We start from the raw sequence: 9706 nt of genomic DNA, 5'->3' as shown, positions 1-9706 counted from the left end.
GTTTTCTTGTTTTCGAGCCTGACAGAATGGTATACCCCACGTGTGGAACTTTAGTTTTCCATATTATTTCATGTAGCCGCAGTTCATTCACTTCCGTTTAAATAGAGTGAATTGTGAGAATGTTCTCTGATTTATTAATCCCATTTCCTGGTCTACGGTATTTGTGCCGTTTCGTGTTCTGACTCTTCCCAACACTATGAACATGGTATCCATCTCATTAGGGTGTATATCGGGGAGGAACTACTGGGCTATAGGCTATGTGATTGTTCAAATTTATAAGATAATGCTAAGTTTTCCAAGTTAGTTATACCAATTTGAATTCTCAGCAGTATTTTTAAGAGTTTCTGTTGACTACATTCTTTACACCACCCGATATTGTCTGACTTCTTAATTTTGTCAGTCTAGTGAATGTAAGATGTTAACCTATTATCATCTTAATTTCCATTTTCTTAAGGATTAAAAAGGTTGAACATCTTTTCATGTGTCTATTTGCCATGAGGGAATTCTGTTCTGTGAAATGCCTTTGTATGTATAGCTTTTGCCTTTGCTATCCAGTCCCTTGTCTTTTGATATTGATGGGTAGGAGATCTATAGATATTCTGCATTCTAATCCTTTGTTAGTTACAGTTCTTGCAAACATCCCTTCTTATCTTAGTTTGTGGTATGAGTTTTTACTTTCTCAATAGTGTCTTTTGAGAAACAGATGTTCTTAATTTTAATGTATCAGACTTTGCTTTAGTGGTTAAAACTTTATGTCTTGTATTTAAGAAATTCTTCTCTACTCTGAGGTTATAAAATTTTCTCCTAAAAGTTGTGAAATTGTGCATTTACTTTACATTCTCAATCTGCCTATAAATTGATATTTCAGAATGGTATGACAGAGGGGTTGAATTTTACTCTTTTCACATGGATAATCAATGATGCCATCCACTGCTATGAGTGTCCATATGTCAATGTTCCATAACTACTTTTGATTTTTAACAAGTTCTGATATCTAAAATGAAGAAACTCATTGGTCTGTGAGAGTAATTTGGCCATTCTTGGCCCTTTGATTTTCTACATGCTTTTTAGAATCAGTTTGTCAATTTTTAAGAAATACTCTATTAGGACTTTTACTGGAATTGCATTAAATCCATTCAGTCTCAACCCACTTCATTCTGACTTCAATCTCTAGGACTCTACTGCAGTGATCTTGCCAAAATCATCAAAACTCTCCATATTGCCAAATCGAGTGGATTTTTCTTCATCCTCGCTTTACTTAACCTGTTAACAGTATTCAACACGGATAAGAACTCTCTCCTTTTTTTTGAATCAGTTTATGCTCTGGGCTTCAGAAACATTACACTGTCCTGATTTCCTTCCCAAATTAATTAACTCTTCTCAGTTTTTATAGCTGGCTTTTCACCTTGGCCCAACATCTGAAAGTTGGAGTGTCACGGGGCCTGGTTTTCAATTCTCCCTCCTTACTTCTTTTCTGGTCCGATAGCTTTAAATGTTACTATGTGCTGATATATAACTGACCTGAGCTTCAGACTCATGGATCCAGTTGCATAACTGACATTTCCAATTAAACTCCAAATAGGTATTGTAAACTAAATGTACATGAAAAAGGACTCTTAAATATGATCCTTTCCCACTTGAAGTAGATACTTCCATCATACACCCAGTTGCTTAACCCCAAAAAACAAGAATCCCAATCATTCTAGATTACTCTTTACCTCGTCCTCTGTATCTAATCCATCAGCAAGTTTGTAGGTGCTACTTCCAGGATATATTTTGACTCCATCTACTTTACTCTATCTTCCCAGTCTAAGTCACCACCCTCTCTTGTTTTCACTACTAGTAGTAGCCTACTAATGGGTCTCTTTCTTTCTGTTCTTGTCTCACCATAATTCACTCTTCCCTAAGCAAGGAGAGTAACCTAAGAGTTAGGGCAAAGCAGGGGCTCCCTTGCTTAAACTCTTCCAAAGGCTTCCTGTTGCACTTAAAATAAAATCCAAATCCCTCACCGTGACCTAAAAGGCCTTACGAAGCCGACTCCTGCCTTCCTGTTAGGTCCCTGCTGGCTAATTTCATTCCCATTGGCCTCCTTCAGTTTTCTCAAATACGCAAAGCTCTTTCCCACGTCAGAGCTTTTGCGTGTGCTCTAGCTGATGCCTTCAGTTCACTGCACGGCTCTTACCACTTCATCTTTCTTCTATCTGCCTAAATATCCTCAGAGGAGCCTTCTCCGACCCTAAAAAATCTGGAATGATTTTCTTTATGCATTGGTTTACATATTTATTCCTGACTAGAATTAAGTTCTTTGAGGACCGGGGCCTTGTCTGCCTTGTTCACCAGTATATTCCCAGCACCTGTTAACAGTGCTTGGCATGTGGGAGATATTCAATAAATATTTACTGAATGGAGAAAAGCTTCTCGCAGAGGGAGTGTGTGGTGTGATAAGGAAAGAGGACAGATGACTGAGGCTTATAGAGCATTTTGCTTTTTTTTTCCCCCAACCACTATGTGAAAAAAAGGGCAGGCAAATGGACTTGGTGTAGAAAGGAGCAAAGAAAAATGAAAACAATTGATGTGCTGGGGTGTAAGTGTTACTGGTATTTCCTTCCTTCTATTATTGTTGTTATGCTATTTGTGTAATAAATCCAAATTTGAAGAGAAAATTAACTTCTTTGAGTTTGTATTGTTTTATAATGAAATGGGCTGCAGTCAGCTTATGAAACCGGTTTATATTTATGATTTTGGAAGAAGAAGTGAAACCTATAAGAAAGTGTTCATCTGGATATGCTCTTTCACCTTGTCTGATGATCTAATTTCTGCCCCAAATACTGAACTTACACATTTGTTTTAAAATCCAAAATACTACCTTATGTTAAGAATGTAGTTCTGTAACTCAGATATTTCATGTCTAGTCTATTTTGGAGAAGGAGAGGTTTAAATGATTGTCAATATGTTATATTTGTCTCAGTTTTAATTATTGTCTTAGTCATGTTTTAGTTAGATGTATAATTGAAAATGTACTATGGCTAACACAACATTCTGTCCAACAATTAGAATATGCTGGAACAGTCATAAATGATAATAAGTACATACTTGTATATATTACTTATTTATTTAACAAATCCATACATAGTGCTTATTATGTGCCAGGCACTGTTCTAAGGTCTTTAAATATGAAACCATTTAATCCAATTCTTATAAAAACCTTATGACATATGTATTATTATCCCCATTTTATATATGAGAGAACTGATACACAGAGAGATTAAGTGGTGTTCCCAAAGCTTACATAGCTCATAGTCAATGCCAAAACTGAGATTAAAATCCAGGCAGTTTCTCGCTACTGGATGTTCCCTATAACTGGATGTTACAGTGATTGAAACTTGGTTATGTAAATGAAAATGTTTTCTTCGTCCAATTGCAATAATTTCCACGTTTGCCATACGCCTATTCTTTTGAATAGTTGCTTGTTCTGAAACATCACAAGAAGAGCCAGTACCATGAGTAGCTCCTGAAATATCACTTAACACCATGGGATTCTGAAGGATATCACTAATACTCCCATGGTCAGAGCCACTGTGGACCATTTTGCAGCCTGGGCAGTGTACCATTCCCAGGCCATGACCTGTATAGACTCGATGTGATTGGCACATCTTAGAGTTGCTTGGGGTCTAACTATCTGCAGTTACCCTTCGAGTAGCCTAAAGATTTATTAGCTTTCTCAGAGAAAGACTTCCAACTGGGAGACCCTTCTCTCTACATGGTCCATTTTTAGTTTTCATCCATCAAAATTTATTGCTAACAGAATGTATTAAAATGCCACTCGGTGTACTGGATACTTGTCATGTCTTCCATTTTCAGTTCACTAGAAAGAAAAATGCTTACATGTTCAAATGTGTCTCCATATATGGTACACTATAGAGATAGTTGTCTATCTCTATAAAAACAGATAGTCTGTTTTTTTCTGTGTGAAATGTTATGATTTTAAATGCCTTTCTGGGTACTTTCAGAGATGGCAACAAATCTAAGCCAAGATTCTATGAAAGGCCACATTCATTCCTTAGTCCACCTGCCTTTAGATAATTTTGAGAACAACCTATTAAATTCTCAGTTAAGTTGATTGGCAATTAACTGTTTGTTACTCCCGGTCCTCTGGGCTTAACCTCAAAACGTAGGTGCTGTCATTCCTAGAATGATCAGAACTGGATGAGTCAGGGGTACATGGGGCCTGGGTGGTCCTCTTGTCTGACTTTTCCTTAGATGAAGAGCCTGAGGCTCAGAGAGTTGACAGTAGTTCATGTACACACAGCAGGCTGGTGGCAGGAATGACACTTGAATCTCAAATTCCAGTCTTACCTTTTTTTTTCCTGTTACATCTCATTATATCCTGTACTCCTGTAGAAAACACAGACTTTATTTACCCTGTGTGAATACCTTAAGCCACCATATCCCAAATTTGTTATTTGCCCTTGTCCACATTCACCAGGACAATGAGTAGAGCCCTTTGAGCATTAAATGTGGTCTATTCCATCTTTAGGAAGAAAAATCCACTACTAGCTCAGAAATATAGACTGGTGGTTTATGGGTCATGACTCAGGAGCCAGCGCTCTACCACTAATTGTGTGGATTAATTAACTGGTTAATTAACTTTTATGGGCTTTCCCCAATTATGAAATAAGAGGGTCAGACCAGTGGTCTGCCATGTACTCTCCAGCTCTTGTATTCCATGTTTCCGTGAACGCTACTTGTCAGTCCCCATTATCTTGTCCTTAAGGTGCATTTGGAACATATAACACTTTCAGGTCTTGATCAAATGAGATCATGTGTTTTAGTAGCCTTGTCAATTTTGCTACCTTATTTTTCCCGTGTTGCTTTCACTTAGGACCCTAATCCTCTAATATTCTGTTCTTTTCTTCCACTAAATATACAGTGACCTGTCAGTCTGCTCTGTGAGTCTAGCCTACTTTTTGTTTTCGTTTTCGTTGGGAAAGGATTGTTGCTAAAATGAGCAGAGGAGGAAATTTCCCAGGTGGGTTCTTCAGAGTCCCAGGGATCTTCCAAGGGTTGCTGTGGTTAGGACTTCATGACTGCTTTAACCAGAGGTTGGTTCTGGTCCACAGGGAACTCCTGGGGTACCTGGTTTGAGAGCAGAACCCACAATAGATGCTCAGGACTAGACACTTCCCAACAGACTCAAACAGACTCTTTCTCTTAAGAGTCTTAGAATCAGAAACAATGAGGTTGTAGAAGCTATGAAGTGGAGGAACAGTTAGTCAGAAAGGAAGGAAAATGAATGGAGATAGATAGTAGCTGAGCCACAGTAATAGTGGGCTTACTAGAGCAGGAATACATAAACAAGCCTGAGGCAATGACCAGATGACCTGATGACCAGAGCTCTTGTTGTATCCTGAGGGCATCAGAAGCTCTTGTTGCATGCTACACCATGTTCTAATTCTCTGTGAGACCTGGTCAGCTAAAAGCTGCTTCTCATAGCTCCAGAGTTCTTCACTGTCTTTCCCATAATTTCCATCTCCTAAAGAACCCCGGATAGTCCTCTGTACCTTGCCATTTGAAAGAGCCTAAATAACATTGAGTCTTTGTCGTAGTGCCTGCATGCTGCATCGGGCCATCATACAGAAAGCACTCAGCAGTGTTGGCTGGATGCCATGTTGAGATGTATGGAATGACTTTGGAAGTGACTGAGTCCATGTCAGGCTGGTGAAAGAGTAGTTCTGTACAAGGATCAAAGTGTATCCAAAGCTATCTGAAAACTTGTGGGCTGAAGCTCAGCGAAGCCTTGCAAGTAGGTGAAGGAAGAAGTGGTTTATGCAGCAAGATGACTAGTAAGTTCTCCTACCCAAAATATTTTTCCCTCCAGTTTGCCCACACTGCCTGAAATTGATGCTGGGAGATGAACTTCTTCAGTGGAAGTCATTCTGTCTGCAAGCACCCGCTTGTAAAGTACTTCTGTTCAGAGGGAGGATTAACAGGCAAAGCTGTTATCAGTATTTCCCACCTTAGTGTGCATTCATTAGAAACTCCCTCCTTGCAGTCTGTTGTCTTGAGGGACTGAGGAAATGGGAGTTTCCATGGTCACAGGAGGTAGAAAGGGGACATTTTTGGAGCATAGAGCACTGCTGAAGGAAAGTATGGTGATCGTGTGGACAAAATGAATTCTGGCTAGTCTTGGTGGGAAAGAAACAGTAGGGATGAAGCCAGATGTCAAATATCTCCAGGCCTCACTCCAGATGACTCCAATGACCAAATATAATACACAAAGACAATCTTCCAGGATGTATGTTATAGGACAAAAATTATAGGCTTTGGAATAAGAAGATCTGAGCTCTGAGTCTGTTCTCTGCTGCTTGTTTATCATACATATAACTTGTGGTTTCTGGGCCTCAGTTTCCCTGTCCATAAAATGGGATATAATAATAATATATAATTCTTCAGAGGGAGGTGATAAGGACCGACGGAGAGGATGGAGGTCAACTGACCGATAATTGCAGACTGCATCTGTTGTTAAGTAGTTCAACAGTAGTAGCTGAAGGAGAGGGAATAATTAAGGATGGTTTAAGCAGAGGGGAGACTCTTCCTGCTGCTAAGTCCCCACACCCCCCAGACCCCACTCTGGCTGGTCCTTAGAAGAAGTACATGGATTGCCTTTTTTCCTGCCCCACACTGCTGCGGTGGTTACTCATCACTTGCAAACATTTTTTTCCCATCTTTTTCTCAGTAGCAATCACTTCTTTATTCCTTACTGGTCTTGCTTTTCTATAATTAGTTCTGAAATTGACCTTAATAGTAGCCCATTAGATTATCTCCTTGTCCCCTTGCTTTTCTCTTATAAATGTCTTCAAACAGATAGGTATGACAGTTAAGAAGTGTTGGTTACAAACTATAAAAAACTTGAATCAAGCTAGTTCAAGTAATATAGGGAATTTAATGGTTTATATTACTAAATGGTCCAGAGATAGATCTTCAGGCAAAGCTTGATCCAGCAGTAAAATGATGACATCCGGGACCTAGTTTTTTTCAGCTTCTCTATCCTGCCCTCTGTGGTATTTGCTTTTTTTAGGCAAATGGGTTCGCCCTCATTATGACCCTAAGGTGACTGCCAACTGCTTCAGTGGGTCTTGTCCATCAGGAAAAAGTGACTAATGTTTTCCCAGCAAAAGCCTCAAGATTCCCTTTGATTGGATAAACTTAGGTCACATGCCTCTGAACAAATCTCTGTGGCTAGGAGAGATAATGCATTGAATAGCATAACCTAAGTCACATCCTCTATTCCTGGGGCTGAAATAGATTAAGTTCTTCCAGAGTGTCGTGGATCCCAAAATAGTTTCTGGGCTGATAAGAGAGTGAACAGGGAAAATGAGATGCTGGGGAGGACACTAACCAAAGACCACTGTAACAGTTTAAAAAAAGAGGCCATCCTTCTATGAAAAGCTGCAGTGGCCATGTGCTTAACGATTTTTCCATTTGAGAACTAGAGAACATGCTGTTTAACCAAATTTGATGTGTCCAGTGTAATATGGATTTACTTTCATCAATAGGCATGAAAAATAATCATTAACCTTTGAATTTTGTGATTTTATAAAGCACTGACTTCTATCCTTCAGTGCTCTCATGAGGGAAGCTTTTGTTGATGCATTTTGGCCATTTTCAACATGCTCTAAATTGAAAGAGAATGTACTTTTTTTCCTTCTAGTGTAAAATCGAATAAGCTACAGCACCCTGCAGGAAGTCAGTCTAGCCACAGCAAATCTGTACTTGTTTTTGTGAGAGAGGATGGGAAGAATGAATATTTGCCCTGTGGCATCAATTTCCTGCTTAATGTTCTCCAAAAGGTATTTGGAAAATGCCCAGCAACACAGATGTACATAAATACCATACATAACTTGTTTTCGTGAGTGGAAAGAGGAGTCTGTATAATTATGACAAGGCTGGCTTACCCTCACCTGCTGGTAGTTGGTGAATCACTCTACCTTTTACTTAGTGATTTGGAGAATGGATCATTCCAGAGTGTGGCATTAAGGACAAGCCGTATAGAAATAGCATGGCATTTAGCTTCTGAACCCAAGTTCTTACTCATTTAAGGCTACTTTCATCCCAAAGTTTGCTAGTGCCTGCTGGAGGTTGCCTTCAGGTCGCCTGTAAGGAGTATATACATACCAGGACGGTTTTCTAAGTAAACGAACAAATAAAAAATAACCCCCCAAAACAGAAACCCATCTGTAAGATCTGCAGACAGAAATTTGTTTTCAAACCACAGAAAAACATGCACATACCACATAGCATCTCTCACGGTGTGGGCAGACGTGTTCTCATTTCTGTAGATCACATTACCCCAGACCACTTGCACACCATTTTTGGACATCTTCTTTAAAAGGTTATGGCTTGGTTGGAGAACCAAACTCTTTATTTTTTCAGCGACTAACCGCTAGGGCTACTACATGAATTAAGAACTTGACATAGAAAAGAAGATTCAGACTCAAGAATCCATTCTCTAACTTACTCATCTTCTGAGCCGTTTCCCTGCATAACACAAGATGAGAAAAAATAATAGTTACGATCTGTTACACCTACTAAGGTGCTTAAGAAGGAACGTGCAAGAAAGGTCTTTATATGTCTCAGAGCTGATCTTCATAACACCCCACAAGTTGTCCATATGTCCCTATCTTGTAGATGAAGAAACTGGACGTAGAGAAGATAAATACAGCCCAAGGCCACCCCAGAAGCTGGTGGAGCCAACATTTGAGCCCATATCTGGCTGGCCCTAAGGTCCATGCTCCTTTTTTCAAATTTAGAAATTATTAATTTAGGATTCACGATGGGCTTCAGAAGATTCATAAGAGACTAAAATGGAATGCAGGTATGTAAGTATGTTCATATATGCTTTTTTTTTTTTTTTCTGGGAGAGGATCTAAAACTTTCACCAGATTTACCAGCTGTATTTCCACAGCCTGGCACAGTCTGGAATACAGTAGAAAAATCATAAATACTGGTTCAATAAACAATATGGGCCCAGAAGAGTATCAGTACCACTGATGCTCTCTCTCTCAAATATATAAATAAATCTTAAAAATAAAAGATACTACACGCCTCCGTATCAGTATAGCTTGTCCTAGTATCTGTCCTATGTTTAATGGATTTGAATTTCCAGTACAACTGGCTTTGTTTTGGATACATAAATCATTCTTTTAAAAAGTTAAAGATGCATAATTTAGTTGATAATTCATTTGAAACTATTTGGTAGTTATATAAAAATATTAAACAATTTTAGATGGTATTGTCTAAGGGGATGCTTTTTCTTAAATAGAGCACATTAATGCAAAGGACTGGAAACTAGACCACCAAAGAACAGAAATATAACGTGAGCTACAAACGCAAGTCACAAAGTTTAATTTTAATCTTCCTAGTAGCCACATTAAAAAAGAATTTTTTTTAAAAGAGCAGGTAAAATTAATTTTAATCATATATTTTATTTAACTCAGTATGTCCCAAATATTTTCATTTTGACCTGCAAGATATTGAAAGTTGTTAATGAGATATTTTACATTCTTTTTTCCACACACTAGGTCTTGGAAATCCAGTGTGTAATTTTACACTTCCTTCAGACTGGCTTTGTTGCTTCTGCTCAGGGGCCCTGCTGGCTCCTTGCTGCTGTATGGGGTGGTACACACAGAGACTCGGGTGTTTGAAA

The 9706-nt window shown here is 38.8% G+C and overlaps 1 long non-coding RNA gene across 1 annotated transcript; it reads left to right on the top strand.

Annotated features, from left to right (window-relative positions):
- Window positions 1-7720: 7720 nt before the first annotated feature.
- Window positions 7721-9429, top strand: LOC141370419 (uncharacterized). The gene is made up of 3 exons (XR_012374465.1): window positions 7721-7850; window positions 8689-8875; window positions 9323-9429. It is a non-coding gene; the product is annotated as an uncharacterized lncRNA (long non-coding RNA).
- Window positions 9430-9706: the final 277 nt, after the last annotated feature.

The sequence above is a fragment of the Callorhinus ursinus genome, unplaced genomic scaffold (assembly GCF_003265705.2).
Source record: "Callorhinus ursinus isolate GAN/ISIS: 27379988/994484 unplaced genomic scaffold, GSC_fseal_2.0 scaffold1, whole genome shotgun sequence".
NCBI lineage: Eukaryota > Metazoa > Chordata > Mammalia > Carnivora > Otariidae > Callorhinus > Callorhinus ursinus.
Note: the sequence above shows the minus strand (reverse complement) of the source record. Positions and strands in the feature narration are given on the sequence as shown.